This window comes from Paramisgurnus dabryanus, chromosome 9 (genome assembly GCF_030506205.2).
Source record: "Paramisgurnus dabryanus chromosome 9, PD_genome_1.1, whole genome shotgun sequence".
Classification (NCBI taxonomy): domain Eukaryota; kingdom Metazoa; phylum Chordata; class Actinopteri; order Cypriniformes; family Cobitidae; genus Paramisgurnus; species Paramisgurnus dabryanus.
The window spans coordinates 6,492,666-6,514,782 of NC_133345.1; the positions used below are offsets into that span (position 1 = coordinate 6,492,666).

The window sequence follows — 22,117 nt, forward strand, 5'->3', positions numbered from 1 at the left end:
CCACATTAGTTTTGAAGTGTCTCTCGAATCAAGTCAGCACTCGCTTACGGCCACGCCACCCTGAGCACGCCCGCTCTCGTCTGATCTCGTAAGCCAAGCAGGGTCGGGCCTGGTTAGTACTTGGATGGGAGACCGCCTGGGAATACCAGGTGCTCTAAGCATTTAATTAATTAATTATTTTTTTATGTCATTTTTTCCCATGAATGCGATCTTTCTGTAAGCGTTCACTGATGTCATGGCGTTGCCACATAAGTCTTGAAGTGTCTATCGAAGCGAGTCAGCACTCGCTTACGGCCACACCACCCTGAGCACGCCCGCTCTCGTCTGATCTCGGAAGCCAAGCAGGGTCGGGCCTGGTTAGTACTTGGATGGGAGACCGCCTGGGAATACCTGGTGCTGTAAGAATTAAATTAATTAATTATTTATGTCATTTTTCCCATGAATGCGTCCTTTCTGTAAGCGTTCTCCCATGGCATGGCGTTGCCACATTAGTTTTGAAGTGTCTCTCGAATCAAGTCAGCACTCGCTTACGGCCACGCCACCCTGAGCACGCCCGCTCTCGTCTGATCTCGTAAGCCAAGCAGGGTCGGGCCTGGTTAGTACTTGGATGGGAGACCGCCTGGGAATACCAGGTGCTCTAAGCATTTAATTAATTAATTATTTTTTTATGTCATTTTTTCCCATGAATGCGATCTTTCTGTAAGCGTTCACTGATGTCATGGCGTTGCCACATAAGTCTTGAAGTGTCTATCGAAGCGAGTCAGCACTCGCTTACGGCCACACCACCCTGAGCAAGCCCGCTCTCGTCTGATCTCGGAAGCCAAGCAGGGTCGGGCCTGGTTAGTACTTGGATGGGAGACCGCCTGGGAATACCAGGTGCTGTAAGCAATTAATTAATTATTTTTTTTATGTCATTTTTTCCCATGAATGCGTCCTTTCTGTAACCATTTACCGATGTCATTGCGTTGCCACATTAGCCTTGAAGTGTCTCTCGAATCGAGTCAGCACTCGTTTACGGTCACACCACCCTGAGCACGCCCGCTCTCGTCTGATCTCGGAAGCCAAGCAGGGTCGGGCCTGGTTAGTACTTGGATGGGAGACCGCCTGGGAATACCTGGTGCTGTAAGAATTAAATTAATTAATTATTTATGTCATTTTTCCCATGAATGCGTCCTTTCTGTAAGCGTTCTCCCATGGCATGGCGTTGCCACATTAGTTTTGAAGTGTCTCTCGAATCAAGTCAGCACTCGCTTACGGCCACGCCACCCTGAGCACGCCCGCTCTCGTCTGATCTCGTAAGCCAAGCAGGGTCGGGCCTGGTTAGTACTTGGATGGGAGACCGCCTGGGAATACCAGGTGCTCTAAGCATTTAATTAATTAATTATTTTTTTATGTCATTTTTTCCCATGAATGCGATCTTTCTGTAAGCGTTCACTGATGTCATGGCGTTGCCACATAAGTCTTGAAGTGTCTATCGAAGCGAGTCAGCACTCGCTTACGGCCACACCACCCTGAGCAAGCCCGCTCTCGTCTGATCTCGGAAGCCAAGCAGGGTCGGGCCTGGTTAGTACTTGGATGGGAGACCGCCTGGGAATACCAGGTGCTGTAAGCATTTAATTAATTAATTATTTTTTTTATGTCATTTTTTCCCATGAATGCGTCCTTTCTGTAACCATTTACCGATGTCATTGCGTTGCCACATTAGCCTTGAAGTGTCTCTCGAATCGAGTCAGCACTTGTTTACGGTCACACCACCCTGAGCACGCCCGCTCTCGTCTGATCTCGGAAGCCAAGCAGGGTCGGGCCTGGTTAGTACTTGGATGGGAGACCGCCTGGGAATACCAGGTGCTGTAAGCATTTAATTAATTAATTATTTTTTTTATGTCATTTTTTCCCATGAATGCGTCCTTTCTGTAACCATTTACCGATGTCATTGCGTTGCCACATTAGCCTTGAAGTGTCTCTCGAATCGAGTCAGCACTGGTTTACGGTCACACCACCCTGAGCACGCCCGCTCTCGTCTGATCTCGGAAGCCAAGCAGGGTCGGGCCTGGTTAGTACTTGGATGGGAGACCGCCTGGGAATACCTGGTGCTGTAAGAATTTAATTAATTAATTTTTTATGTCATTTTTCCCATGAATGCGTCCTTTCTGAAAGCGTTCTCCCATGGCATGCCGTTGCCACATTAGTTTTGAAGTGTCTCTCGAATCAAGTCCGCACTCGCTTACGGCCACACCACCCTGAGCACGCCCGCTCTCGTCTGATCTCGGAAGCCAAGCAGGGTCGGGCCTGGTTAGTACTTGGATGGGAGATTGCCTGGGAATACCAGGTGCTGTAAGCATTTAATTAATTAAATATTTATTTATGTCATTTTTTCCCATGAATGCGTTATTTCTGTAAGCGTTCACTGATGTCATGGCGTTGCCACATAAGTCTTGAAGTGTCTGTCGATTCGAGTCGGCACTCGCTTACGGCCACACCACCCTGAGCACGCCCGCTCTCGTCTGATCTCGGAAGCCAAGCAGGGTCGGGCCTGGTTAGTACTTGGATGGGAGACCGCCTGGGAATACCAGGTGCTGTAAGCATTTAATTAATTAAATATTTATTTATGTCATATTTTCCCATGAATGCGTCCTTTCTGTAAGCGTTCTCCCATGGCATGGCGTTGCCACATTAGCCTTGAAGTGTCTCTCGAATCGAGTCAGCACTCGCTTACGGCCACACCACCCTGAGCACGCCCGCTCTCGTCTGATCTCGGAAGCCAAGCAGGGTCGGGCCTGGTTAGTACTTGGATGGGAGACCGCCTGGGAATACCAGGTGCTGTAAGCATTTAATTAATTAATTATTTTTTTATGTCATTTTTTCCCATGAATGCGATCTTTCTGTAAGCGTTCACCGATGTCATGGCGTTGCCACATAAGTCTTGAAGTGTCTATCGAAGCGAGTCAGCACTCGCTTACGGCCACACCACCCTGAGCACGCCCGCTCTCGTCTGATCTCGGAAGCCAAGCAGGGTCGGGCCTGGTTAGTACTTGGATGGGAGACCGCCTGGGAATACCAGGTGCTGTAAGCATTTAATTAATTAAATATTTATTTATGTCATATTTTCCCATGAATGCGTCCTTTCTGTAACCATTTACCGATGTCATTGCGTTGCCACATTAGCCTTGAAGTGTCTCTCGAATCGAGTCAGCACTCGCTTACGGCCACACCACCCTGAGCACGCCCGCTCTCGTCTGATCCCGGAAGCCAAGCAGGGTCGGGCCTGGTTAGTACTTGGATGGGAGACCGCCTGGGAATACCAGGTGCTGTAAGCATTTAATTAATTAATTATTTTTTTTATGTCATTTTTTCCCATGAATGCATCCTTTCTGTAACCATTTACCGATGTCATTGCGTTGCCACATTAGCCTTGAAGTGTCTCTCGAATCGAGTCAGCACTCGTTTACGGCCACACCACCCTGAGCACGCCCGCTCTCGTCTGATCTCGGAAGCCAAGCAGGGTCGGGCCTGGTTAGTACTTGGATGGGAGACCGCCTGGGAATACCTGGTGCTGTAAGAATTAAATTAATTAATTATTTATGTCATTTTTCCCATGAATGCGTCCTTTCTGTAAGCGTTCTCCCATGGCATGGCGTTGCCACATTAGTTTTGAAGTGTCTCTCGAATCAAGTCAGCACTCGCTTACGGCCACGCCACCCTGAGCACGCCCGCTCTCGTCTGATCTCGTAAGCCAAGCAGGGTCGGGCCTGGTTAGTACTTGGATGGGAGACCGCCTGGGAATACCAGGTGCTCTAAGCATTTAATTAATTAATTATTTTTTTATGTCATTTTTTCCCATGAATGCGATCTTTCTGTAAGCGTTCACTGATGTCATGGCGTTGCCACATAAGTCTTGAAGTGTCTATCGAAGCGAGTCAGCACTCGCTTACGGCCACACCACCCTGAGCACGCCCGCTCTCGTCTGATCTCGGAAGCCAAGCAGGGTCGGGCCTGGTTAGTACTTGGATGGGAGACCGCCTGGGAATACCAGGTGCTGTAAGCATTTAATTAATTAATTATTTTTTTATGTCATTTTTTCCCATGAATGCGTCCTTTCTGTAACCATTTACCGATGTCATTGCGTTGTCACATTAGCCTTGAAGTGTCTCTCGAATCGAGTCAGAACTCGTTTACGGCCACACCACCCTGAGCACGCCCGCTCTCGTCTGATCTCGGAAGCCAAGCAGGGTCGGGCCTGGTTAGTACTTGGATGGGAGACCGCCTGGGAATACCTGGTGCTATAAGAATTTAATTAATTAATTTTTTATGTCATTTTTCCCATGAATGCGTCCTTTCTGTAAGCGTTCTCCCATGGCATGCCGTTGCCACATTAGTTTTGAAGTGTCTCTCGAATCAAGTCCGCACTCGCTTACGGCCACACCACCCTGAGCACGCCCGCTCTCGTCTGATCTCGGAAGCCAAGCAGGGTCGGGCCTGGTTAGTACTTGGATGGGAGATTGCCTGGGAATACCAGGTGCTGTAAGCATTTAATTAATTAAATATTTATTTATGTCATTTTTTCCCATGAATGCGTTCTTTCTGTAAGCGTTCACTGATGTCATGGCGTTGCCACATAAGTCTTGAAGTGTCTGTCGATTCGAGTCGGCACTCGCTTACGGCCACACCACCCTGAGCACGCCCGCTCTCGTCTGATCTCGGAAGCCAAGCAGGGTCGGGCCTGGTTAGTACTTGGATGGGAGACCGCCTGGGAATGGCTCATGACCCCTGCAAGTACATATTGCTCAACCCTGGGATCGATCGAAAGTGATCAAAACGGATGGTGTCAACTACTGAAGTGTTGTTTATATAAATTGTACATTTACAGGCCTAATTTATTAAAATCCACTAATCTGTTGAATGTTTTGTTTATTATTTTCATAGGTTGAGTTGATGTAGCTGGTGATGAGATTCATATAGTCAAGTGAAAAAGTGTGCAAGTGTTACATTTTTTGGGCTGAATTAGGAAAGGTTGTACTGTATTAATTTACTCTCACTTTGTCTGGAAGACTTTTAATTGCTTAAATGTTTTTTTTTACACTATCCCACCCCTTCTGAAACCCAAGCATACAGTACAGAGACTCCAACACACTTGAAATACCTTTACAACTTTTATTTTTCACCCAGAATGTGTTTCATTTAAAAAGCAATGCATGAAAACACAAGTAAACAAGATCTGTTTAGTTTAAAGGTCTCTCACCACAACAAGGTACAGATCTACGAGCTAGAACACGAGACAGGATGAGAGACAAACATTTACTACCATTTGCAAACATTTAGTTAAACATGGAGCTGACAGACATACAAACATCACAAGGACACGCACACATAAATAACATTAATAAGAATCAAAAACACTTAAAGGTGTAACAGAGGATTTTCTCGAATTTTAGAAAAGAACCACCTTCTCCACTTTTAAAAAAAAATGCAATTGCGCAACACTCCTGATTGACAACTAAGAGGACCAATAGTCTTGATGATCCACCTGGAAAAAGAAAATCCTCTGCAATACCTTTAACAATTAAAAACACAAACTTGTACTTAAGATAAAAATTAACAATTGGTTTGTACAGGCCAAAGCCCGGTTTATCCAAACAGGATTATCCAAAAACTCAGATCACCAATCAACAAATAAAGGCTCAAGCAATTCCTGTCTGTTACATTTTTTTGTGTGTTTCCTTTGGCAAACTTTGGTTAAACATAAGCAGACAAAGACATACAAACATCACAAAGATATGAAGCTGACAAAGACAAACAAACAACACCCATGACAAAAACACAGATTATCTGAACATGAACAACCACTAAAGGGTATGTAAACTGATTGTGTTAGGTCGGAACTGATTAAAGTTAAAATTAATGAGGTTAGATTGGCCTTGATATCGAACATAGGCCAGAACATGTTTGTATAAAAAAAAAGATACTACAAAGTGCACTTTAACAGCAACATAAATCATAATAAAAACAAATACAAGAACATTCTTAAGCAAAACTGTAAAGTGCATTTTTTTTTACTTTTGAACTATATAAATAAATAGATTGTACTTGCTGAAGCCTTAAACAAACAAACAAACAAACAAACAAGCCTTTTTCTCTCTCCTACAGATGGCACAGGAGAAGTGGCATCACACAGGTAAGTTATTTACACAGTTATTTATAGTTATTTACACAGTTCTCCTCTTTTCTAACTCGTACACCACATTGTCAAACCCAGATGTGGTGGATTTCCCAGTGTATGGACAGTAGGAAAATATCTTCTGGGTGCTTTCAGCCACTTTGTCCTTGGAAGGTGTGTACCTCTTCCACTGTCCACCACAATTAGCCATGTGGCAAGCCCCACATGGCTGCAAGGACTTATTCGGCATGAATGCCTTGACTGTTGGTGCTGGAGGTACAAAGCTCCTGGCTGCACGATGGCCCACGAAACAAGACGGGGGAACCTGCGGCTGTGCGGGGAAAACCAGCAGTATGGGTGCTGACGATACGGGGTGATCCATAGGTGGGCACAGCAGGCTTTGGCCGGAGGTGGGTGGACGCAGCAGGCCTTGGCAGAATGGTGGTGGGCACAGCAGGCTTTGGCCGAGTGGAGGAGGACGACGCCATGGGCTGAACGGGCTGGTTCACAGAAGACACAGGCTTTGGCTCTTCAACAAATAATCTGGAAATATAAAATAAACATGTAATGAGTATTGATATGACATGTGTGCTTTTTGCTCTCCACAGCCAACAGGTGAAACAAAGTGCTTTTGACAACTTACCCCCGCTTCTCACCACGCCTTTTTCCAGCCTCGTGATGAACGTGCTGGTATTGGACCTGAGGCCGGTCTGGCGTTGTGAGGGATGTTGGCAGCACAGGAGCTTCCGGGAACGGTGCATCAGACAGCACTTTCAGGTGAGGCATCACCTTCAACAGTACCATCACCCCGTAGTTGGCATTTTTCTCCTCCGTGGCAGTGAAGGTCGAAAAGGACTTGGCGTTCAAGTTGGGCAGTGGAGTGGGGAGACCGCCGAGGATGGGGTTGTCTCGGACTCACTCTGCAATCCTCTTATACTGTCCCTTCAAAGAAGCCGTGACCTGGCTGGGGGAGGTTAGCTGATTGTCCGGTGCTCGGTTCTTCAGCATCTTGGAGGAGGAGGTAGAGCAGTCGACTGTCCTCGGTCACATGTGCTGCCTGAGCGTACCTCATGCAGCAAACTTGGTCTTCTGGGCTGTTCTGAATCCGTTGTCACTGAAAATGATATCATGACATTTTGTGTAGGTGTGTTACATGTTTAATTATCCATTTCATCATAGGTTTCAACTGTTATTGAACTCACCGACAGCAGTTGTTGTCCTCGTACACAACCTTTGGAGCAGGAGCGTTGGCACGGCAAAAGCTGGCGACCAGACCTCTGGCCATGTGTGCGTAACACCGCTCGGACCCGGACTCCACCACCACCGTGGTCAAGAACTGACCCCACTCATTCAGCACGCTGGTGACGTACTGCATGGTGCCCTGGCCGTCGTTGTAGATCTTCCCTTGAGAATCTATAAAAACAATGCAGAACATTCATTATGTGGTATTTTAACAGTCAGTCTGTTCCATATGATCACATTGATCATTGACAAGTTTACACTTCTAAAGCATATTTACACAGTGAATTTAAACTCCACACTGTTGTAACAACATCTCTATGGTCTTAAGAAGTGAGTCTGATCACGTTTTTGAAGAATTTCCAGGGATTTTTAGGTCATTTCATCGGCGACTGGCAGCTCATTAATTCATTTTCAGTGCATTTGTTTAATATAAAATATATATTATTTAATATAACCATATTTAAGCTTTACATTTCGAGTCCACAAAGTAATAATACATTTGTCAAGGTCTCAACATGTAAAATCAATAATCTGGTCGCATTTTAAACGCATTTCAGATATCAAACTTAGCTATTTTAATGTAAACAAGTGGTGCTAGCCTAGTCAATCGGTGGTGTCAGTACGGCGCTAACGAGATATTATCATGTAAAACCTTGAATATCAGGCAAATTATCAAAAAACATATCGTGTTTCATTCACTACTTGGCACACAAACATAACAAACGTACCTGTGTGAGTAAATAAACACAGTCGAATCGCTCCTCAATGACACCGACTCCAATGTGAATATTTACCAGTCCTGAATAAATTAGATGACGTTTTCCGATCCTCGCTCAATGATTGGTCCGTTGAGCGCGAGCTCTGCTCAGCATTGCTCAACCATTGGCTGTCGCTGCTCAGCATTGCTCAACCATTGGCTGATCGCTGCTCAGCTCTGCTCAACCATTGGACGGCTGACGATCGCTTAGGTACTTGGAGGGGAACTTGCTTGGGAATACCAGGTGCTGTAAGCATTTATATTAATAAATTATTTTTTTATGTCATTTTTTCCCATGAATGCGACCTTTCTGTAAGCGTTCACTGATGTCATGGCGTTGCCACATAAGTCTTGAAGTGTCTATCGAAGCGAGTCAGCACTCGCTTACGGCCACACCACCCTGAGCACGCCCGCTCTCGTCTGATCTCGGAAGCCAAGCAGGGTCGGGCCTGGTTAGTACTTGGATGGGAGACCGCCTGGGAATACCAGGTGCTGTAAGCATTTAATTAATTAATTATTTTTTTTATGTCATTTTTTCCCATGAATGCGTCCTTTCTGTAACCATTTACCGATGTCATTGCGTTGCCACATTAGCCTTGAAGTGTCTCTCGAATCGAGTCAGCACTCGTTTACGGCCACACCACCCTGAGCACGCCCGCTCTCGTCTGATCTCGGAAGCCAAGCAGGGTCGGGCCTGGTTAGTACTTGGATGGGAGACCGCCTGGGAATACCAGGTGCTGTAAGCATTTAATTAATTAAATATTTATTTATGTCATATTTTCCCATGAATGCGTCCTTTCTGTAAGCGTTCTCCCATGGCATGGCGTTGCCACATTAGTTTTGAAGTGTCTCTCGAATCGAGTCTGCACTCGCTTACGGCCACACCACCCTGAGCACGCCCGCTCTCGTCTGATCTCGGAAGCCAAGCAGGGTCGGGCCTGGTTAGTACTTGGATGGGAGACCGCCTGGGAATACCAGGTGCTGTAAGCATTTAATTAATTAATAATTTTTTTTATGTCATTTTTTCCCATGAATGCGTCCTTTCTGCAACCATTTACCGATGTCATTGCGTTGCCACATTAGCCTTGAAGTGTCTCTCGAATCGAGTCAGCACTCGCTTACGGCCACACCACCCTGAGCACGCCCGCTCTCGTCTGATCTCGGAAGCCAAGCAGGGTCGGGCCTGGTTAGTACTTGGATGGGAGACCGCCTGGGAATACCAGGTGCTGTAAGCATTTATATTAATAAATTATTTTTTTATGTCATTTTTTCCCATGAATGCGACCTTTCTGTAAGCGTTCACTGATGTCATGGCGTTGCCACATAAGTATTGAAGTGTCTCTCGAATCGAGTCAGCACTCGCTTACGGCCACACCACCCTGAGCACGCCCGCTCTCGTCTGATCTCGTAAGCCAAGCAGGGTCGGGCCTGGTTAGTACTTGGATGGGAGACCTCCTGGGAATACCAGGTGCTGTAAGCATTTAATTAATTAATTATTTTTTTATGTCATTTTTTCCCATGAATGCGATCTTTCTGTAAGCGTTCACTGATGTCATGGCGTTGCCACATAAGTCTTGAAGTGTCTATCGAAGCGAGTCAGCACTCGCTTACGGCCGCACCACCCTGAGCACGCCCGCTCTCGTCTGATCTCGGAAGCCAAGCAGGGTCGGGCCTGGTTAGTACTTGGATGGGAGACCGCCTGGGAATACCTGGTGCTGTAAGAATTTAATTAATTAATTTTTTATGTCATTTTTCCCATGAATGCGTCCTTTCTGTAAGCGTTCTCCCATGGCATGCCGTTGCCACATTAGTTTTGAAGTGTCTCTCGAATCAAGTCCGCACTCGCTTACGGCCACACCACCCTGAGCACGCCCGCTCTCGTCTGATCTCGGAAGCCAAGCAGGGTCGGGCCTGGTTAGTACTTGGATGGGAGATTGCCTGGGAATACCAGGTGCTGTAAGCATTTAATTAATTAAATATTTATTTATGTCATTTTTTCCCATGAATGCGTTCTTTCTGTAAGCGTTCACTGATGTCATGGCGTTGCCACATAAGTCTTGAAGTGTCTGTCGATTCGAGTCTGCACTCGCTTACGGCCACACCACCCTGAGCACGCCCGCTCTCGTCTGATCTCGGAAGCCAAGCAGGGTCGGGCCTGGTTAGTACTTGGATGGGAGACCGCCTGGGAATACCCGGTGCTGTAAGCATTTAATTAATTAAATATTTATTTATGTCATATTTTCCCATGAATGCGTCCTTTCTGTAAGCGTTCTCCCATGGCATGGCGTTGCCACATTAGTTTTGAAGTGTCTCTCGAATCGAGTCTGCACTCGCTTACGGCCACACCACCCTGAGCACGCCCGCTCTCGTCTCATCTCGGAAGCCAAGCAGGGTCGGTCCTGGTTAGTACTTGGATGGGAGACCGCCTGGGAATACCAGGTGCTGTAAGCATTTAATTAATTAATAATTTTTTTTATGTCATTTTTTCCCATGAATGCGTCCTTTCTGTAACCATTTACCGATGTCATTGCATTGCCACATTAGCCTTGAAGTGTCTCTCGAATCGAGTCAGCACTCGCTTACTTCCACACCACCCTGAGCACGCCCGCTCTCGTCTGATCTCGGAAGCCAAGCAGGGTCGGGCCTGGTTAGTACTTGGATGGGAGACCGCCTGGGAATACCAGGTGCTGTAAGCATTTAATTAATTAATTATTTTTTTATGTCATTTTTTCCCATGAATGCGATCTTTCTGTAAGCGTTCACTGATGTCATGGCGTTGCCACATAAGTCTTGAAGTGTCTTTCGAAGCGAGTCAGCACTCGCTTACGGCCACACCACCCTGAGCACGCCCGCTCTCGTCTGATCTCGGAAGCCAAGCAGGGTCGGGCCTGGTTAGTACTTGGATGGGAGACCGCCTGGGAATACCAGGTGCTGTAAGCATTTAATTAATTAATTATTTTTTTTATGTCATTTTTTCCCATGAATGCGTCCTTTCTGTAACCATTTACCGATGTCATTGCGTTGCCACATTAGCCTTGAAGTGTCTCTCGAATCGAGTCAGCACTCGTTTACGGCCACACCACCCTGAGCACGCCCGCTCTCGTCTGATCTCGGAAGCCAAGCAGGGTCGGGCCTGGTTAGTACTTGGATGGGAGACCGCCTGGGAATACCAGGTGCTGTAAGCATTTAATTAATTAATTATTTTTTTTATGTCATTTTTTCCCATGAATGCGTCCTTTCTGTAACCATTTACCGATGTCATTGCGTTGCCACATTAGCCTTGAAGTGTCTCTCGAATCGAGTCAGCACTCGTTTACGGCCACAACACCCTGAGCACGCCCGCTCTCGTCTGATCTCGGAAGCCAAGCAGGGTCGGGCCTGGTTAGTACTTGGATGGGAGACCGCCTGGGAATACCTGGTGCTGTAAGAATTAAATTAATTAATTATTTATGTCATTTTTCCCATGAATGCGTCCTTTCTGTAAGCGTTCTCCCATGGCATGGCGTTGCCACATTAGTTTTGAAGTGTCTCTCGAATCAAGTCAGCACTCGCTTACGGCCACGCCACCCTGAGCACGCCCGCTCTCGTCTGATCTCGTAAGCCAAGCAGGGTCGGGCCTGGTTAGTACTTGGATGGGAGACCGCCTGGGAATACCAGGTGCTGTAAGCATTTAATTAATTAATTATTTTTTTATGTCATTTTTTCCCATGAATGCGATCTTTCTGTAAGCGTTCACTGATGTCATGGCGTTGCCACATAAGTCTTGAAGTGTCTATCGAAGCGAGTCAGCACTCGCTTACGGCCACACCACCCTAAGCACGCCCGCTCTCGTCTGATCTCGGAAGCCAAGCAGGGTCATGCCTGGTTAGTACTTGGATGGGAGACCGCCTGGGAATACCAGGTGCTGTAAGCATTTAATTAATTAATTATTTTTTTATGTCATTTTTTCCCATGAATGCGTCCTTTCTGTAACCATTTACCGATGTCATTGCGTTGCCACATTAGCCTTGAAGTGTCTCTCGAATCGAGTCAGCACTCGCTTACAGCCACACCACCCTGAGCACGCCCGCTCTCGTCTGATCTCGGAAGCCAAGCAGGGTCGGGCCTGGTTAGTACTTGGATGGGAGACCGCCTGGGAATACCAGGTGCTGTAAGCATTTAATTAATTAATTATTTTTTTATGTCATTTTTTCCCATGAATGCGATCTTTCTGTAAGCGTTCACTGATGTCATGTCGTTGCCACATAAGTCTTGAAGTGTCTATCGAAGCGAGTCAGCACTCGCTTACGGCCACACCACCCTGAGCACGCCCGCTCTCGTCTGTTCTCGGAAGCCAAGCAGGGTCGGGCCTGGTTAGTACTTGGATGGGAGACCGTCTGGGAATACCAGGTGTTGTAAGCATTTAATTAATTAAATATTTATTTATGTCATATTTTCCCATGAATGCGTCCTTTCTGTAAGCGTTCTCCCATGGCATGCCGTTGCCACATTAGTTTTGAAGTGTCTCTCGAATCAAGTCCGCACTCGCTTACGGCCACACCACCCTGAGCACGCCCGCTCTCGTCTGATCTCGGAAGCCAAGCAGGGTCGGGCCTGGTTAGTACTTGGATGGGAGATTGCCTGGGAATACCAGGTGCTGTAAGCATTTAATTAATTAAATATTTATTGATGTCATTTTTTCCCATGAATGCGTTCTTTCTGTAAGCGTTCACTGATGTCATGGCGTTGCCACATAAGTCTTGAAGTGTCTGTCGATTCGAGTCTGCACTCGCTTACGGCCACACCACCCTGAGCACGCCCGCTCTCGTCTGATCTCGGAAGCCAAGCAGGGTCGGGCCTGGTTAGTACTTGGATGGGAGACCGCCTGGGAATACCAGGTGCTGTAAGCATTTAATTAATTAAATATTTATTTATGTCATATTTTCCCATGAATGCGTCCTTTCTGTAAGCGTTCTCCCATGGCATGGCGTTGCCACATTAGTTTTGAAGTGTCTCTCGAATCGAGTCTGCACTCGCTTACGGCCACACCACCCTGAGCACGCCCGCTCTCGTCTCATCTCGGAAGCCAAGCAGGGTCGGTCCTGGTTAGTACTTGGATGGGAGACCGCCTGGGAATACCAGGTGCTGTAAGCATTTAATTAATTAATAATTTTTTTTTATGTCATTTTTTCCCATGAATGCGTCCTTTCTGCAACCATTTACCGATGTCATTGCGTTGCCACATTAGCCTTGAAGTGTCTCTCGAATCGAGTCAGCACTCGCTTACGGCCACACCACCCTGAGCACGCCCGCTCTCGTCTGATCTCGGAAGCCAAGCAGGGTCGGGCCTGGTTAGTACTTGGATGGGAGACCGCCTGGGAATACCAGGTGCTGTAAGCATTTATATTAATAAATTATTTTTTTATGTCATTTTTTCCCATGAATGCGACCTTTCTGTAAGCGTTCACTGATGTCATGGCGTTGCCACATAAGTCTTGAAGTGTCTATCGAAGCGAGTCAGCACTCGCTTACGGCCACACCACCCTGAGCACGCCCGCTCTCGTCTGATCTCGGAAGCCAAGCAGGGTCGGGCCTGGTTAGTACTTGGATGGGAGACCGCCTGGGAATACCAGGTGCTGTAAGCATTTAATTAATTAATTATTTTTTTATGTCATTTTTTCCCATGAATGCGATCTTTCTGTAAGCGTTCACTGATGTCATGGCGTTGCCACATAAGTCTTGAAGTGTCTATCGAAGCGAGTCAGCACTCGCTTACGGCCACACCACCCTGAGCACGCCCGCTCTCGTCTGATCTCGGAAGCCAAGCAGGGTCGGGCCTGGTTAGTACTTGGATGGGAGACCGCCTGGGAATACCAGGTGCTGTAAGCATTTAATTAATTAATTATTTTTTTATATCATTTTTTCCCATGAATGCGTCCTTTCTGTAACCATTTACCGATGTCATTGCGTTGCCACATTAGCCTTGAAGTGTCTCTCGAATCGAGTCAGCACTCGTTTACGGCCGCACCACCCTGAGCACGCCCGCTCTCGTCTGATCTCGGAAGCCAAGCAGGGTCGGGCCTGGTTAGTACTTGGATGGGAGACCGCCTGGGAATACCTGGTGCTGTAAGAATTTAATTAATTAATTTTTTATGTCATTTTTCCCATGAATGCGTCCTTTCTGTAAGCGTTCTCCCATGGCATGCCGTTGCCACATTAGTTTTGAAGTGTCTCTCGAATCAAGTCCGCACTCGCTTACGGCCACACCACCCTGAGCACGCCCGCTCTCGTCTGATCTCGGAAGCCAAGCAGGGTCGGGCCTGGTTAGTACTTGGATGGGAGATTGCCTGGGAATACCAGGTGCTGTAAGCATTTAATTAATTAAATATTTATTTATGTCATTTTTTCCCATGAATGCGTTCTTTCTGTAAGCGTTCACTGATGTCATGGCGTTGCCACATAAGTCTTGAAGTGTCTGTCGATTCGAGTCTGCACTCGCTTACGGCCACACCACCCTGAGCACGCCCGCTCTCGTCTGATCTCGGAAGCCAAGCAGAGTCGGGCCTGGTTAGTACTTGGATGGGAGACCGCCTGGGAATACCAGGTGCTGTAAGCATTTAATTAATTAAATATTTATTTATGTCATATTTTCCCATGAATGCGTCCTTTCTGTAAGCGTTCTCCCATGGCATTGCGTTGCCACATTAGTTTTGAAGTGTCTCTCGAATCGAGTCTGCACTCGCTTACGGCCACACCACCCTGAGCACGCCCGCTCTCGTCTCATCTCGGAAGCCAAGCAGGGTCGGTCCTGGTTAGTACTTGGATGGGAGACCGCCTGGGAATACCAGGTGCTGTAAGCATTTAATTAATTAATTTTTTTTTTTATGTCATTTTTTCCCATGAATGCGTCCTTTCTGTAACCATTTACCGATGTCATTGCATTGCCACATTAGCCTTGAAGTGTCTCTCGAATCGAGTCAGCTCTCGCTTACGGCCACACCACCCTGAGCACGCCCGCTCTCGTCTGATCTCGGAAGCCAAGCAGGGTCGGGCCTGGTTAGTACTTGGATGGGAGACCGCCTGGGAATACCAGGTGCTGTAAGCATTTAATTAATTAATTATTTTTTTATGTCATTTTTTCCCATGAATGCGATCTTTCTGTAAGCGTTCACTGATGTCATGGCGTTGCCACATAAGTCTTGAAGTGTCTTTCGAAGCGAGTCAGCACTCGCTTACGGCCACACCACCCTGAGCACGCCCGCTCTCGTCTGATCTCGGAAGCCAAGCAGGGTCGGGCCTGGTTAGTACTTGGATGGGAGACCGCCTGGGAATACCAGGTGCTGTAAGCATTTAATTAATTAATTATTTTTTTATGTCATTTTTTCCCATGAATGCGATCTTTCTGTAAGCGTTCACTGATGTCATGGCGTTGCCACATAAGTCTTGAAGTGTCTATCGAAGCGAGTCAGCACTCGCTTACGGCCACACCACCCTGAGCACGCCCGCTCTCGTCTGATCTCGGAAGCCAAGCAGGGTCGGGCCTGGTTAGTACTTGGATGGGAGACCGCCTGGGAATACCAGGTGCTGTAAGCATTTAATTAATTAATTATTTTTTTATATCATTTTTTCCCATGAATGCGTCCTTTCTGTAACCATTTACCGATGTCATTGCGTTGCCACATTAGCCTTGAAGTGTCTCTCGAATCGAGTCAGCACTCGTTTACGGCCGCACCACCCTGAGCACGCCCGCTCTCGTCTGATCTCGGAAGCCAAGCAGGGTCGGGCCTGGTTAGTACTTGGATGGGAGACCGCCTGGGAATACCTGGTGCTGTAAGAATTTAATTAATTAATTTTTTATGTCATTTTTCCCATGAATGCGTCCTTTCTGTAAGCGTTCTCCCATGGCATGCCGTTGCCACATTAGTTTTGAAGTGTCTCTCGAATCAAGTCCGCACTCGCTTACGGCCACACCACCCTGAGCACGCCCGCTCTCGTCTGATCTCGGAAGCCAAGCAGGGTCGGGCCTGGTTAGTACTTGGATGGGAGATTGCCTGGGAATACCAGGTGCTGTAAGCATTTAATTAATTAAATATTTATTTATGTCATTTTTTCCCATGAATGCGTTCTTTCTGTAAGCGTTCACTGATGTCATGGCGTTGCCACATAAGTCTTGAAGTGTCTGTCGATTCGAGTCTGCACTCGCTTACGGCCACACCACCCTGAGCACGCCCGCTCTCGTCTGATCTCGGAAGCCAAGCAGAGTCGGGCCTGGTTAGTACTTGGATGGGAGACCGCCTGGGAATACCAGGTGCTGTAAGCATTTAATTAATTAAATATTTATTTATGTCATATTTTCCCATGAATGCGTCCTTTCTGTAAGCGTTCTCCCATGGCATGGCGTTGCCACATTAGTTTTGAAGTGTCTCTCGAATCGAGTCTGCACTCGCTTACGGCCACACCACCCTGAGCACGCCCGCTCTCGTCTCATCTCGGAAGCCAAGCAGGGTCGGTCCTGGTTAGTACTTGGATGGGAGACCGCCTGGGAATACCAGGTGCTGTAAGCATTTAATTAATTAATTTTTTTTTTTATGTCATTTTTTCCCATGAATGCGTCCTTTCTGTAACCATTTACCGATGTCATTGCATTGCCACATTAGCCTTGAAGTGTCTCTCGAATCGAGTCAGCACTCGCTTACGGCCACACCACCCTGAGCACGCCCGCTCTCGTCTGATCTCGGAAGCCAAGCAGGGTCGGGCCTGGTTAGTACTTGGATGGGAGACCGCCTGGGAATACCAGGTGCTGTAAGCATTTAATTAATTAATTATTTTTTTATGTCATTTTTTCCCATGAATGCGATCTTTCTGTAAGCGTTCACTGATGTCATGGCGTTGCCACATAAGTCTTGAAGTGTCTTTCGAAGCGAGTCAGCACTCGCTTACGGCCACACCACCCTGAGCACGCCCGCTCTCGTCTGATCTCGGAAGCCAAGCAGGGTCGGGCCTGGTTAGTACTTGGATGGGAGACCGCCTGGGAATACCAGGTGCTGTAAGCATTTAATTAATTAATTATTTTTTTTATGTCATTTTTTCCCATGAATGCGTCCTTTCTGTAACCATTTACCGATGTCATTGCGTTGCCACATTAGCCTTGAAGTGTCTCTCGAATCGAGTCAGCACTCGTTTACGGCCACACCACCCTGAGCACGCCCGCTCTCATCTGATCTCGGAAGCCAAGCAGGGTCTGGCCTGGTTAGTACTTGGATGGGAGACCGCCTGGGAATACCAGGTGCTGTAAGCATTTAATTAATTAATTATTTTTTTTATGTCATTTTTTCCCATGAATGCGTCCTTTCTGTAACCATTTACCGATGTCATTGCGTTGCCACATTAGACTTGAAGTGTCTCTCGAATCGAGTCAGCACTCGTTTACGGCCACACCACCCTGAGCACGCCCGCTCTCGTCTGATCTCGGAAGCCAAGCAGGGTCGGGCCTGGTTAGTACTTGGATGGGAGACCGCCTGGGAATACCTGGTGCTGTAAGAATTAAATTAATTAATTATTTATGTCATTTTTCCCATGAATGCGTCCTTTCTGTAAGCGTTCTCCCATGGCATGGCGTTGCCACATTAGTTTTGAAGTGTCTCTCGAATCAAGTCAGCACTCGCTTACGGCCACGCCACCCTGAGCACGCCCGCTCTCGTCTGATCTCGTAAGCCAAGCAGGGTCGGGCCTGGTTAGTACTTGGATGGGAGACCGCCTGGGAATACCAGGTGCTGTAAGCATTTAATTAATTAATTATTTTTTATGTCATTTTTTCCCATGAATGCGATCTTTCTGTAAGCGTTCACTGATGTCATGGCGTTGCCACATAAGTCTTGAAGTGTCTATCGAAGCGAGTCAGCACTCGCTTACGGCCACACCACCCTAAGCACTCCCGCTCTCTTCTGATCTCGGAAGCCAAGCAGGGTCGGGCCTGGTTAGTACTTGGATGGGAGACCGCCTGGGAATACCAGGTGCTGTAAGCATTTAATTAATTAATTATTTTTTTATGTCATTTTTTCCCATGAATGCGTCCTTTCTGTAACCATTTTCCGATGTCATTGCGTTGCCACATTAGCCTTGAAGTGTCTCTCGAATCGAGTCAGCACTCGCTTACGGCCACACCACCCTGAGCACGCCCGCTCTCGTCTGATCTCGGAAGCCAAGCAGGGTCGGGCCTGGTTAGTACTTGGATGGGAGACCGCCTGGGAATACCAGGTGCGGTAAGCATTTAATTAATTAATTATTTTTTTATGTCATTTTTTCCCATGAATGCGATCTTTCTGTAAGCGTTCACTGATGTCATGTCGTTGCCACATAAGTCTTGAAGTGTCTATCGAAGCGAGTCAGCACTCGCTTACGGCCACACCACCCTGAGCACGCCCGCTCTCGTCTGATCTCGGAAGCCAAGCAGGGTCGGGCCTGGTTAGTACTTGGATGGGAGACCGCCTGGGAATACCAGGTGCTGTAAGCATTTAATTAATTAATTATTTTTTTTATGTCATTTTTTCCCATGAATGCGTCCTTTCTGTAACCATTTACCGATGTCATTGCGTTGCCACATTAGCCTTGAAGTGTCTCTCGAATCGAGTCAGCACTCGTTTACGGTCACACCACCCTGAGCACGCCCGCTCTCGTCTGATCTCGGAAGCCAAGCAGGGTCGGGCCTGGTTAGTACTTGGATGGGAGACCGCCTGGGAATACCTGGTGCTGTAAGAATTTAATTAATTAATTTTTTATGTCATTTTTCCCATGAATGCGTCCTTTCTGAAAGCGTTCTCCCATGGCATGCCGTTGCCACATTAGTTTTGAAGTGTCTCTCGAATCAAGTCCGCACTCGCTTACGGCCACACCACCCTGAGCACGCCCGCTCTCGTCTGATCTCGGAAGCCAAGCAGGGTCGGGCCTGGTTAGTACTTGGATGGGAGATTGCCTGGGAATACCAGGTGCTGTAAGCATTTAATTAATTAAATATTTATTTATGTCATTTTTTCCCATGAATGCGTTATTTCTGTAAGCGTTCACTGATGTCATGGCGTTGCCACATAAGTCTTGAAGTGTCTATCGAAGCGAGTCAGCACTCGCTTACGGCCACACCACCCTGAGCACGCCCGCTCTCGTCTGATCTCGGAAGCCAAGCAGGGTCGGGCCTGGTTAGTACTTGGATGGGAGACCGCCTGGGAATACCAGGTGCTGTAAGCATTTAATTAATTAATTATTTTTTTATATCATTTTTTCCCATGAATGCGTCCTTTCTGTAACCATTTACCGATGTCATTGCGTTGCCACATTAGCCTTGAAGTGTCTCTCGAATCGAGTCAGCACTCGTTTACGGCCGCACCACCCTGAGCACGCCCGCTCTCGTCTGATCTCGGAAGCCAAGCAGGGTCGGGCCTGGTTAGTACTTGGATGGGAGAATACCTGGTGCTGTAAGAATTTAATTAATTAATTTTTTATGTCATTTTTCCCATGAATGCGTCCTTTCTGTAAGCGTTCTCCCATGGCATGCCGTTGCCACATTAGTTTTGAAGTGTCTCTCGAATCAAGTCCGCACTCGCTTACGGCCACACCACCCTGAGCACGCCCGCTCTCGTCTGATCTCGGAAGCCAAGCAGGGTCGGGCCTGGTTAGTACTTGGATGGGAGATTGCCTGGGAATACCAGGTGCTGTAAGCATTTAATTAATTAAATATTTATTTATGTCATTTTTTCCCATGAATGCGTTCTTTCTGTAAGCGTTCACTGATGTCATGGCGTTGCCACATAAGTCTTGAAGTGTCTGTCGATTCGAGTCTGCACTCGCTTACGGCCACACCACCCTGAGCACGCCCGCTCTCGTCTGATCTCGGAAGCCAAGCAGAGTCGGGCCTGGTTAGTACTTGGATGGGAGACCGCCTGGGAATACCAGGTGCTGTAAGCATTTAATTAATTAAATATTTATTTATGTCATATTTTCCCATGAATGCGTCCTTTCTGTAAGCGTTCTCCCATGGCATGGCGTTGCCACATTAGTTTTGAAGTGTCTCTCGAATCGAGTCTGCACTCGCTTACGGCCACACCACCCTGAGCACGCCCGCTCTCGTCTCATCTCGGAAGCCAAGCAGGGTCGGTCCTGGTTAGTACTTGGATGGGAGACCGCCTGGGTATACCAGGTGCTGTAAGCATTTAATTAATTAATATTTTTTTTTATGTCATTTTTTCCCATGAATGCGTCCTTTCTGTAACCATTTACCAATGTCATTGCATTGCCACATTAGCCTTGAAGTGTCTCTCGAATCGAGTCAGCACTCGCTTACGGCCACACCACCCTGAGCACGCCCGCTCTCGTCTGATCTCGGAAGCCAAGCAGGGTCGGGCCTGGTTAGTACTTGGATGGGAGACCGCCTGGGAATACCAGGTGCTGTAAGCATTTAATTAATTAATTATTTTTTTATGTCATTTTTTCCCATGAATGCGATCTTTCTGTAAGCGTTCACTGATGTCATGGCGTTGCCACATAAGTCTTGAAGTGTCTTTCGAAGCGAGTCAGCACTCGCTTACGGCCACACCACCCTGAGCACGCCCGCTCTCGTCTGATCTCGGAAGCCAAGCAGGGTCGGGCCTGGTTAGTACTTGGATGGGAGACCGCCTGGGAATACCAGGTGCTGTAAGCATTTAATTAATTAATTATTTTTTTTATGTCATTTAATTAATTAATTATTTTTTTATGTCATTTTTTCCCATGAATGCGATCTTTCTGTAAGCGTTCACTGATGTCATGGCGTTGCCACATAAGTCTTGAAGTGTCTATCGAAGCGAGTCAGCACTCGCTTACGGCCACACCACCCTGAGCACGCCCGCTCTCGTCTGATCTCGGAAGCCAAGCAGGGTCGGGCCTGGTTAGTACTTGGATGGGAGACCGCCTGGGAATACCTGGTGCTGTAAGAATTAAATTAATTAATTATTTATGTCATTTTTCCCATGAATGCGTCCTTTCTGTAAGCGTTCTCCCATGGCATGGCGTTGCCACATTAGTTTTGAAGTGTCTCTCGAATCAAGTCAGCACTCGCTTACGGCCACGCCACCCTGAGCACGCCCGCTCTCGTCTGATCTCGTAAGCCAAGCAGGGTCGGGCCTGGTTAGTACTTGGATGGGAGACCGCCTGGGAATACCAGGTGCTCTAAGCATTTAATTAATTAATTATTTTTTTATGTCATTTTTTCCCATGAATGCGATCTTTCTGTAAGCGTTCACTGATGTCATGGCGTTGCCACATAAGTCTTGAAGTGTCTATCGAAGCGAGTCAGCACTCGCTTACGGCCACACCACCCTGAGCAAGCCCGCTCTCGTCTGATCTCGGAAGCCAAGCAGGGTCGGGCCTGGTTAGTACTTGGATGGGAGACCGCCTGGGAATACCAGGTGCTGTAAGCATTTAATTAATTAATTATTTTTTTATATCATTTTTTCCCATAAATGCGTCCTTTCTGTAACCATTTACCGATGTCATTGCGTTGCCACATTAGCCTTGAAGTGTCTCTCGAATCGAGTCAGCACTCGTTTACGGCCGCACCACCCTGAGCACGCCCGCTCTCGTCTGATCTCGGAAGCCAAGCAGGGTCGGGCCTGGTTAGTACTTGGATGGGAGAATACCTGGTGCTGTAAGAATTTAATTAATTAATTTTTTATGTCATTTTTCCCATGAATGCGTCCTTTCTGTAAGCGTTCTCCCATGGCATGCCGTTGCCACATTAGTTTTGAAGTGTCTCTCGAATCAAGTCCGCACTCGCTTACGGCCACACCACCCTGAGCACGCCCGCTCTCGTCTGATCTCGGAAGCCAAGCAGGGTCGGGCCTGGTTAGTACTTGGATGGGAGATTGCCTGGGAATACCAGGTGCTGTAAGCATTTAATTAATTAAATATTTATTTATGTCATTTTTTCCCATGAATGCGTTCTTTCTGTAAGCGTT

General features: G+C 47.1%; 41 non-coding genes and 32 pseudogenes across 41 annotated transcripts; all 73 read left to right on the forward strand.

The window, feature by feature from the left end:
• The first annotated feature begins 42 nt into the window (after nucleotides 1-42).
• On the forward strand, nucleotides 43-161 carry LOC135760025 (5S ribosomal RNA; annotated as a pseudogene).
• Nucleotides 162-286: 125 nt separating this feature from the next.
• Nucleotides 287-405, forward strand: LOC135760088 (5S ribosomal RNA). The gene has a single exon (XR_010537313.2). It is a non-coding gene; the product is annotated as a 5S ribosomal RNA (ribosomal RNA).
• Nucleotides 406-525: 120 nt separating this feature from the next.
• On the forward strand, nucleotides 526-644 carry LOC135760027 (5S ribosomal RNA; annotated as a pseudogene).
• A 125-nt stretch (nucleotides 645-769) lies between these two features.
• Nucleotides 770-888, forward strand: LOC135760018 (5S ribosomal RNA). The gene has a single exon (XR_012337597.1). It is a non-coding gene; the product is annotated as a 5S ribosomal RNA (ribosomal RNA).
• A 122-nt stretch (nucleotides 889-1,010) lies between these two features.
• On the forward strand, nucleotides 1,011-1,129 carry LOC135760028 (5S ribosomal RNA; annotated as a pseudogene).
• A 120-nt stretch (nucleotides 1,130-1,249) lies between these two features.
• On the forward strand, nucleotides 1,250-1,368 carry LOC135760077 (5S ribosomal RNA; annotated as a pseudogene).
• Nucleotides 1,369-1,493: 125 nt separating this feature from the next.
• Nucleotides 1,494-1,612, forward strand: LOC135760064 (5S ribosomal RNA). The gene has a single exon (XR_010537290.2). It is a non-coding gene; the product is annotated as a 5S ribosomal RNA (ribosomal RNA).
• Nucleotides 1,613-1,738: 126 nt separating this feature from the next.
• Nucleotides 1,739-1,857, forward strand: LOC135760098 (5S ribosomal RNA). The gene has a single exon (XR_010537316.2). It is a non-coding gene; the product is annotated as a 5S ribosomal RNA (ribosomal RNA).
• Nucleotides 1,858-1,983: 126 nt separating this feature from the next.
• On the forward strand, nucleotides 1,984-2,102 carry LOC135760019 (5S ribosomal RNA; annotated as a pseudogene).
• A 120-nt stretch (nucleotides 2,103-2,222) lies between these two features.
• On the forward strand, nucleotides 2,223-2,341 carry LOC135760060 (5S ribosomal RNA; annotated as a pseudogene).
• Nucleotides 2,342-2,466: 125 nt separating this feature from the next.
• Nucleotides 2,467-2,585, forward strand: LOC135760038 (5S ribosomal RNA). Its single transcript, XR_012337529.1, has one exon. It is a non-coding gene; the product is annotated as a 5S ribosomal RNA (ribosomal RNA).
• Nucleotides 2,586-2,710: 125 nt separating this feature from the next.
• LOC135760035 (5S ribosomal RNA) lies at nucleotides 2,711-2,829 on the forward strand. Its single transcript, XR_012337530.1, has one exon. It is a non-coding gene; the product is annotated as a 5S ribosomal RNA (ribosomal RNA).
• Nucleotides 2,830-2,954: 125 nt separating this feature from the next.
• LOC135760026 (5S ribosomal RNA) lies at nucleotides 2,955-3,073 on the forward strand. Its single transcript, XR_012337531.1, has one exon. It is a non-coding gene; the product is annotated as a 5S ribosomal RNA (ribosomal RNA).
• A 125-nt stretch (nucleotides 3,074-3,198) lies between these two features.
• LOC135760103 (5S ribosomal RNA) lies at nucleotides 3,199-3,317 on the forward strand. Its single transcript, XR_012337549.1, has one exon. It is a non-coding gene; the product is annotated as a 5S ribosomal RNA (ribosomal RNA).
• A 126-nt stretch (nucleotides 3,318-3,443) lies between these two features.
• On the forward strand, nucleotides 3,444-3,562 carry LOC135760085 (5S ribosomal RNA). Its single transcript, XR_010537310.2, has one exon. It is a non-coding gene; the product is annotated as a 5S ribosomal RNA (ribosomal RNA).
• A 120-nt stretch (nucleotides 3,563-3,682) lies between these two features.
• On the forward strand, nucleotides 3,683-3,801 carry LOC135760041 (5S ribosomal RNA; annotated as a pseudogene).
• A 125-nt stretch (nucleotides 3,802-3,926) lies between these two features.
• LOC135760065 (5S ribosomal RNA) lies at nucleotides 3,927-4,045 on the forward strand. The gene has a single exon (XR_010537291.2). It is a non-coding gene; the product is annotated as a 5S ribosomal RNA (ribosomal RNA).
• Nucleotides 4,046-4,170: 125 nt separating this feature from the next.
• LOC135760078 (5S ribosomal RNA) lies at nucleotides 4,171-4,289 on the forward strand (annotated as a pseudogene).
• A 120-nt stretch (nucleotides 4,290-4,409) lies between these two features.
• LOC135760069 (5S ribosomal RNA) lies at nucleotides 4,410-4,528 on the forward strand (annotated as a pseudogene).
• A 4,007-nt stretch (nucleotides 4,529-8,535) lies between these two features.
• LOC135760086 (5S ribosomal RNA) lies at nucleotides 8,536-8,654 on the forward strand. Its single transcript, XR_010537311.1, has one exon. It is a non-coding gene; the product is annotated as a 5S ribosomal RNA (ribosomal RNA).
• A 126-nt stretch (nucleotides 8,655-8,780) lies between these two features.
• Nucleotides 8,781-8,899, forward strand: LOC135760068 (5S ribosomal RNA). The gene has a single exon (XR_010537294.2). It is a non-coding gene; the product is annotated as a 5S ribosomal RNA (ribosomal RNA).
• Nucleotides 8,900-9,024: 125 nt separating this feature from the next.
• LOC135760057 (5S ribosomal RNA) lies at nucleotides 9,025-9,143 on the forward strand. The gene has a single exon (XR_010537283.2). It is a non-coding gene; the product is annotated as a 5S ribosomal RNA (ribosomal RNA).
• Nucleotides 9,144-9,269: 126 nt separating this feature from the next.
• LOC135760076 (5S ribosomal RNA) lies at nucleotides 9,270-9,388 on the forward strand. Its single transcript, XR_010537301.2, has one exon. It is a non-coding gene; the product is annotated as a 5S ribosomal RNA (ribosomal RNA).
• A 126-nt stretch (nucleotides 9,389-9,514) lies between these two features.
• Nucleotides 9,515-9,633, forward strand: LOC135760059 (5S ribosomal RNA). Its single transcript, XR_010537285.2, has one exon. It is a non-coding gene; the product is annotated as a 5S ribosomal RNA (ribosomal RNA).
• Nucleotides 9,634-9,758: 125 nt separating this feature from the next.
• LOC135760062 (5S ribosomal RNA) lies at nucleotides 9,759-9,877 on the forward strand (annotated as a pseudogene).
• Nucleotides 9,878-9,997: 120 nt separating this feature from the next.
• On the forward strand, nucleotides 9,998-10,116 carry LOC135760061 (5S ribosomal RNA; annotated as a pseudogene).
• Nucleotides 10,117-10,241: 125 nt separating this feature from the next.
• LOC135760039 (5S ribosomal RNA) lies at nucleotides 10,242-10,360 on the forward strand. The gene has a single exon (XR_012337551.1). It is a non-coding gene; the product is annotated as a 5S ribosomal RNA (ribosomal RNA).
• Nucleotides 10,361-10,485: 125 nt separating this feature from the next.
• On the forward strand, nucleotides 10,486-10,604 carry LOC135760011 (5S ribosomal RNA; annotated as a pseudogene).
• A 126-nt stretch (nucleotides 10,605-10,730) lies between these two features.
• Nucleotides 10,731-10,849, forward strand: LOC135760082 (5S ribosomal RNA; annotated as a pseudogene).
• A 125-nt stretch (nucleotides 10,850-10,974) lies between these two features.
• Nucleotides 10,975-11,093, forward strand: LOC135761443 (5S ribosomal RNA). The gene has a single exon (XR_010538042.1). It is a non-coding gene; the product is annotated as a 5S ribosomal RNA (ribosomal RNA).
• Nucleotides 11,094-11,219: 126 nt separating this feature from the next.
• On the forward strand, nucleotides 11,220-11,338 carry LOC135763654 (5S ribosomal RNA). Its single transcript, XR_012337558.1, has one exon. It is a non-coding gene; the product is annotated as a 5S ribosomal RNA (ribosomal RNA).
• Nucleotides 11,339-11,464: 126 nt separating this feature from the next.
• LOC135761431 (5S ribosomal RNA) lies at nucleotides 11,465-11,583 on the forward strand (annotated as a pseudogene).
• Nucleotides 11,584-11,703: 120 nt separating this feature from the next.
• LOC135761420 (5S ribosomal RNA) lies at nucleotides 11,704-11,822 on the forward strand (annotated as a pseudogene).
• Nucleotides 11,823-11,947: 125 nt separating this feature from the next.
• Nucleotides 11,948-12,066, forward strand: LOC135761894 (5S ribosomal RNA; annotated as a pseudogene).
• A 125-nt stretch (nucleotides 12,067-12,191) lies between these two features.
• LOC135763534 (5S ribosomal RNA) lies at nucleotides 12,192-12,310 on the forward strand. The gene has a single exon (XR_012337547.1). It is a non-coding gene; the product is annotated as a 5S ribosomal RNA (ribosomal RNA).
• A 125-nt stretch (nucleotides 12,311-12,435) lies between these two features.
• LOC135763200 (5S ribosomal RNA) lies at nucleotides 12,436-12,554 on the forward strand (annotated as a pseudogene).
• A 125-nt stretch (nucleotides 12,555-12,679) lies between these two features.
• On the forward strand, nucleotides 12,680-12,798 carry LOC135763122 (5S ribosomal RNA; annotated as a pseudogene).
• A 125-nt stretch (nucleotides 12,799-12,923) lies between these two features.
• Nucleotides 12,924-13,042, forward strand: LOC135762328 (5S ribosomal RNA). Its single transcript, XR_010538886.2, has one exon. It is a non-coding gene; the product is annotated as a 5S ribosomal RNA (ribosomal RNA).
• Nucleotides 13,043-13,167: 125 nt separating this feature from the next.
• LOC135761408 (5S ribosomal RNA) lies at nucleotides 13,168-13,286 on the forward strand (annotated as a pseudogene).
• Nucleotides 13,287-13,413: 127 nt separating this feature from the next.
• On the forward strand, nucleotides 13,414-13,532 carry LOC135762107 (5S ribosomal RNA). Its single transcript, XR_010538672.2, has one exon. It is a non-coding gene; the product is annotated as a 5S ribosomal RNA (ribosomal RNA).
• Nucleotides 13,533-13,658: 126 nt separating this feature from the next.
• LOC135762561 (5S ribosomal RNA) lies at nucleotides 13,659-13,777 on the forward strand. Its single transcript, XR_010539112.2, has one exon. It is a non-coding gene; the product is annotated as a 5S ribosomal RNA (ribosomal RNA).
• A 125-nt stretch (nucleotides 13,778-13,902) lies between these two features.
• On the forward strand, nucleotides 13,903-14,021 carry LOC135764015 (5S ribosomal RNA). The gene has a single exon (XR_012337532.1). It is a non-coding gene; the product is annotated as a 5S ribosomal RNA (ribosomal RNA).
• A 125-nt stretch (nucleotides 14,022-14,146) lies between these two features.
• On the forward strand, nucleotides 14,147-14,265 carry LOC135763401 (5S ribosomal RNA; annotated as a pseudogene).
• Nucleotides 14,266-14,385: 120 nt separating this feature from the next.
• Nucleotides 14,386-14,504, forward strand: LOC135762560 (5S ribosomal RNA; annotated as a pseudogene).
• A 125-nt stretch (nucleotides 14,505-14,629) lies between these two features.
• LOC135762987 (5S ribosomal RNA) lies at nucleotides 14,630-14,748 on the forward strand. Its single transcript, XR_012337586.1, has one exon. It is a non-coding gene; the product is annotated as a 5S ribosomal RNA (ribosomal RNA).
• Nucleotides 14,749-14,873: 125 nt separating this feature from the next.
• Nucleotides 14,874-14,992, forward strand: LOC135761397 (5S ribosomal RNA; annotated as a pseudogene).
• A 126-nt stretch (nucleotides 14,993-15,118) lies between these two features.
• LOC135761866 (5S ribosomal RNA) lies at nucleotides 15,119-15,237 on the forward strand. Its single transcript, XR_010538443.2, has one exon. It is a non-coding gene; the product is annotated as a 5S ribosomal RNA (ribosomal RNA).
• A 125-nt stretch (nucleotides 15,238-15,362) lies between these two features.
• LOC135762878 (5S ribosomal RNA) lies at nucleotides 15,363-15,481 on the forward strand. The gene has a single exon (XR_010539416.2). It is a non-coding gene; the product is annotated as a 5S ribosomal RNA (ribosomal RNA).
• A 125-nt stretch (nucleotides 15,482-15,606) lies between these two features.
• On the forward strand, nucleotides 15,607-15,725 carry LOC135761893 (5S ribosomal RNA). Its single transcript, XR_010538469.2, has one exon. It is a non-coding gene; the product is annotated as a 5S ribosomal RNA (ribosomal RNA).
• Nucleotides 15,726-15,850: 125 nt separating this feature from the next.
• On the forward strand, nucleotides 15,851-15,969 carry LOC135763653 (5S ribosomal RNA; annotated as a pseudogene).
• A 120-nt stretch (nucleotides 15,970-16,089) lies between these two features.
• Nucleotides 16,090-16,208, forward strand: LOC135763709 (5S ribosomal RNA; annotated as a pseudogene).
• Nucleotides 16,209-16,333: 125 nt separating this feature from the next.
• LOC135762986 (5S ribosomal RNA) lies at nucleotides 16,334-16,452 on the forward strand. Its single transcript, XR_012337587.1, has one exon. It is a non-coding gene; the product is annotated as a 5S ribosomal RNA (ribosomal RNA).
• A 125-nt stretch (nucleotides 16,453-16,577) lies between these two features.
• LOC135726310 (5S ribosomal RNA) lies at nucleotides 16,578-16,696 on the forward strand (annotated as a pseudogene).
• A 126-nt stretch (nucleotides 16,697-16,822) lies between these two features.
• On the forward strand, nucleotides 16,823-16,941 carry LOC135723069 (5S ribosomal RNA). The gene has a single exon (XR_010522785.1). It is a non-coding gene; the product is annotated as a 5S ribosomal RNA (ribosomal RNA).
• A 125-nt stretch (nucleotides 16,942-17,066) lies between these two features.
• LOC135723070 (5S ribosomal RNA) lies at nucleotides 17,067-17,185 on the forward strand. Its single transcript, XR_010522786.1, has one exon. It is a non-coding gene; the product is annotated as a 5S ribosomal RNA (ribosomal RNA).
• Nucleotides 17,186-17,311: 126 nt separating this feature from the next.
• LOC135725186 (5S ribosomal RNA) lies at nucleotides 17,312-17,430 on the forward strand. The gene has a single exon (XR_010524831.1). It is a non-coding gene; the product is annotated as a 5S ribosomal RNA (ribosomal RNA).
• A 126-nt stretch (nucleotides 17,431-17,556) lies between these two features.
• On the forward strand, nucleotides 17,557-17,675 carry LOC135724959 (5S ribosomal RNA). The gene has a single exon (XR_010524614.1). It is a non-coding gene; the product is annotated as a 5S ribosomal RNA (ribosomal RNA).
• A 120-nt stretch (nucleotides 17,676-17,795) lies between these two features.
• Nucleotides 17,796-17,914, forward strand: LOC135725712 (5S ribosomal RNA; annotated as a pseudogene).
• A 124-nt stretch (nucleotides 17,915-18,038) lies between these two features.
• LOC135725157 (5S ribosomal RNA) lies at nucleotides 18,039-18,157 on the forward strand. Its single transcript, XR_010524803.1, has one exon. It is a non-coding gene; the product is annotated as a 5S ribosomal RNA (ribosomal RNA).
• Nucleotides 18,158-18,282: 125 nt separating this feature from the next.
• LOC135724024 (5S ribosomal RNA) lies at nucleotides 18,283-18,401 on the forward strand. The gene has a single exon (XR_010523700.1). It is a non-coding gene; the product is annotated as a 5S ribosomal RNA (ribosomal RNA).
• Nucleotides 18,402-18,526: 125 nt separating this feature from the next.
• Nucleotides 18,527-18,645, forward strand: LOC135723071 (5S ribosomal RNA). The gene has a single exon (XR_010522787.1). It is a non-coding gene; the product is annotated as a 5S ribosomal RNA (ribosomal RNA).
• A 126-nt stretch (nucleotides 18,646-18,771) lies between these two features.
• LOC135725560 (5S ribosomal RNA) lies at nucleotides 18,772-18,890 on the forward strand (annotated as a pseudogene).
• A 120-nt stretch (nucleotides 18,891-19,010) lies between these two features.
• Nucleotides 19,011-19,129, forward strand: LOC135725476 (5S ribosomal RNA; annotated as a pseudogene).
• A 125-nt stretch (nucleotides 19,130-19,254) lies between these two features.
• LOC135723072 (5S ribosomal RNA) lies at nucleotides 19,255-19,373 on the forward strand. The gene has a single exon (XR_010522788.1). It is a non-coding gene; the product is annotated as a 5S ribosomal RNA (ribosomal RNA).
• Nucleotides 19,374-19,727: 354 nt separating this feature from the next.
• Nucleotides 19,728-19,846, forward strand: LOC135725478 (5S ribosomal RNA; annotated as a pseudogene).
• A 125-nt stretch (nucleotides 19,847-19,971) lies between these two features.
• Nucleotides 19,972-20,090, forward strand: LOC135723984 (5S ribosomal RNA). Its single transcript, XR_010523661.1, has one exon. It is a non-coding gene; the product is annotated as a 5S ribosomal RNA (ribosomal RNA).
• A 125-nt stretch (nucleotides 20,091-20,215) lies between these two features.
• On the forward strand, nucleotides 20,216-20,334 carry LOC135726832 (5S ribosomal RNA; annotated as a pseudogene).
• A 126-nt stretch (nucleotides 20,335-20,460) lies between these two features.
• On the forward strand, nucleotides 20,461-20,579 carry LOC135723074 (5S ribosomal RNA). The gene has a single exon (XR_010522790.1). It is a non-coding gene; the product is annotated as a 5S ribosomal RNA (ribosomal RNA).
• A 125-nt stretch (nucleotides 20,580-20,704) lies between these two features.
• On the forward strand, nucleotides 20,705-20,823 carry LOC135723075 (5S ribosomal RNA). Its single transcript, XR_010522791.1, has one exon. It is a non-coding gene; the product is annotated as a 5S ribosomal RNA (ribosomal RNA).
• A 155-nt stretch (nucleotides 20,824-20,978) lies between these two features.
• Nucleotides 20,979-21,097, forward strand: LOC135723941 (5S ribosomal RNA). The gene has a single exon (XR_010523619.1). It is a non-coding gene; the product is annotated as a 5S ribosomal RNA (ribosomal RNA).
• Nucleotides 21,098-21,217: 120 nt separating this feature from the next.
• On the forward strand, nucleotides 21,218-21,336 carry LOC135726671 (5S ribosomal RNA; annotated as a pseudogene).
• Nucleotides 21,337-21,461: 125 nt separating this feature from the next.
• LOC135724318 (5S ribosomal RNA) lies at nucleotides 21,462-21,580 on the forward strand. The gene has a single exon (XR_010523986.1). It is a non-coding gene; the product is annotated as a 5S ribosomal RNA (ribosomal RNA).
• A 354-nt stretch (nucleotides 21,581-21,934) lies between these two features.
• Nucleotides 21,935-22,053, forward strand: LOC135725479 (5S ribosomal RNA; annotated as a pseudogene).
• The last annotated feature ends 64 nt before the right edge of the window (nucleotides 22,054-22,117 follow it).